This window comes from Haemaphysalis longicornis, unplaced genomic scaffold (assembly GCF_048455015.1).
Source record: "Haemaphysalis longicornis isolate Haplotype H1 unplaced genomic scaffold, Haemaphysalis longicornis Haplotype H1 scaffold_6, whole genome shotgun sequence".
Taxonomy (NCBI): domain Eukaryota; kingdom Metazoa; phylum Arthropoda; class Arachnida; order Ixodida; family Ixodidae; genus Haemaphysalis; species Haemaphysalis longicornis.
Genome location: NW_027526407.1, coordinates 176,465,975 through 176,468,426, shown reverse-complemented (window position 1 = coordinate 176,468,426; position 2,452 = coordinate 176,465,975). Strand labels below are relative to the sequence as shown.

Sequence of the window (2,452 nt, the reverse complement as noted above, 5' to 3'; positions counted from 1 at the left end):
TTGAGGGGCTTTGAGGCTTTGAGGGGCTCGTTGAGGAAAACAGAAAGATAGGTCAGCAGTCTACAACGCCAAAGGAGACATAGGGGTGTGGTTAGGCTCTTTTGTTTTTCACTACGGTAATGAAGTAAACATTTTTTTCTTCTCCCCGTCTAGTCAGAGTGGCGCTGGCTACCACCCTCAAGCGTCAGATACAATTCTAGTAAATATAAATAGCCCAGAAAGTGAAGGAGAACACAGTCGCCCAGATAGCCGAATTTGTAAGGCATTCGACATGTAATCGAAAGGCGTGGGTTCGGTCCCCACTCTGGGCGCGTGTTTTTCTTTCTTTCTTTCTTTTGTATATTTAAAAAAAATGTTTACTTCATTAACCGTAGTGAAAAAGAAAAGAGCCTAACCACACCCCTATGCCTCCTTTGGCGTTGTAGACTGTTGACCTATCTTTCTGTATTTCCTCAACGAGCCCCTGATTTCCTTACTATATTATTCTGCGAAAGCCTAGCGAGGGTCTCGGTTGTGGCAGCCTTGATGCCTAGGTAGCATAAGAGGGCTTCCCGCCAGTTACCCTCTCATGACAGGCTGCAGACGTTTGAGTCACGCCCCGGGGGTTGAAAAGAAGGTCCCCTTCTGCCCGTGTAGTCAGAGTGGCGCTGGCTACCACCTTCAAGCGTCAGATACAATTCTAGTAAATATAAATAGCCCAGAAAGTGAAGAACACAGTCGCCCCGATAGCCGAATTGGTAAGGCATTCGACATGTAATCGAAAGGCGTGGGTTCGGTCCCCACTCTGGGCGCGTGTTTTTTCTTTCTTTCTTTCTTCTGTATATTTAAAAAAATGTTTACTTCATTAACCGTAGTGAAAAAGAAAAGAGCCTAACCACACCCCTATGCCTCCTTTGGCGTTGTAGACTGCTGACCTATCTTTCTGTATTTCCTCAATGAGCCCCTCATTTCCTTACTATATTATTTTGCGAAAGCCTAGCGAGGGTCTCGGTTGTGGCAGCCTTGATGCTTAGGTAGCATAAGAGGGCTTCCCGCCAGTTACCCGCTCATGACAGGCTGTAGACGTTTGAGTCACGCCCGGGGGTTGAAAAGAAGGTCCCCTTCTCCCCGTGTCCTCAGAGTGGCGCTGGCTACCACCCTCAAGCGTCAGATACAATTCTAGTAAATATAAATAGCCCAGAAAGTGAAGGAGAACCCAGTCGCCCAGATAGCCGAATTGGTAAGGCATTCTACATGTAATCGAAAGGCGTGGTTTCGGTCCCCACTCTGGGCGCGTGTTTTTCTTACTTTCTTCCTTCTGTATATTTAAAAAAAATGTTTACTTCATTAACCGTAGTGAAAAAGAAAAGAGCCTAACCACAGCCCTATGCCTCCTTTGGCGTTGTAGACTGCTGACCTATCTTTCTGTATTTCCTCAACGAGCCCCTCATTTCCTTACTATATTATTCTGCGAAAGCCTAGCGAGGGTCTCGGTTGTGGCAGCCTTGATGCCTAGGTAGCATAAGAGGGCTTCCCGCCAGTTACCCGCTCATAACACGCTGTAGACGTTTGAGTCACGCCCCGGGGGTTGAAAAGAAGGTCCCCTTCTCCCGGTGTAGTCACAGTGGCGCTGGCTACCACCCTCAATCGTCAGATACAATTCTAGTAAATATAAATAGCCCAGAAAGCGAAGGAGAACACAGTCGCCCAGATAGCCGAATTGGTAAGGCATTCGACATGTAATCGAAAGGCGTGGGTTCGGTCCCCACTCTGGGCGCGTGTTTTTCTTTCTTTCTTTCTTCTGTATATTTAAAAAAAATGTTTACTTCATTAACCATAGTGAAAATGAAAAGAGCCTAACCACACCCCTATGCCTCCTTTGGCGTTGTAGACTGCTGACCTATCTTTCTGTATTTCCTCAACGAGCCCCTCATTTCCTTACTATATTATTCTGCGAAAGCCTAGCGAGGGTCGCGGTTGTGGCAGCCTTGATGCCTAGGTAGCATAAGAGGGCTTCCCGCCAGTTACCCGCTCATGACAGGCTGTAGACGTTCGAGTCACGCCCCGGGGGTTGAAAAGAAGGTCCACTTCTCCCCGTGTAGTCAGAGTGGCGCTGGCTACCACCCTCAAGCGTCAGATACAATTCTAGTAAATATAAATAGCCCAGAAAATGAAGGAGAACATAGTCGCCCAGATAGCCGAATTGGTAAGGCATTCGACATGTAATCGAAAGGCGTGGGTTCGTTCCCCACTCTGGGCGCGTGTTTTTCTTTCTTTCTTTCTTCTGTATATTTAAAAAAAATGTTTACTTCATTAACCGTAGTGAAAAAGAAAAGAGCCTAACCACACCCCTATGCCTCCTTTGGCGTTGTAGACTGCTGACCTATCTTTCTGTATTTCCTCAACTAGCCCCTCATTTCCTTACTATATATATGGGATATAGTGTATCGAACGTCGTTTATTGGCAGAAGCA

The 2,452-nt window shown here is 46.7% G+C and overlaps 1 non-coding gene across 1 annotated transcript; it reads left to right on the top strand.

Moving 5' to 3' along the window:
• Nucleotides 1–2,167: 2,167 nt before the first annotated feature.
• Nucleotides 2,168–2,239, top strand: Trnat-ugu (transfer RNA threonine (anticodon UGU)). Its single transcript has one exon. It is a non-coding gene; the product is annotated as a tRNA-Thr (tRNA).
• The last annotated feature ends 213 nt before the right edge of the window (nucleotides 2,240–2,452 follow it).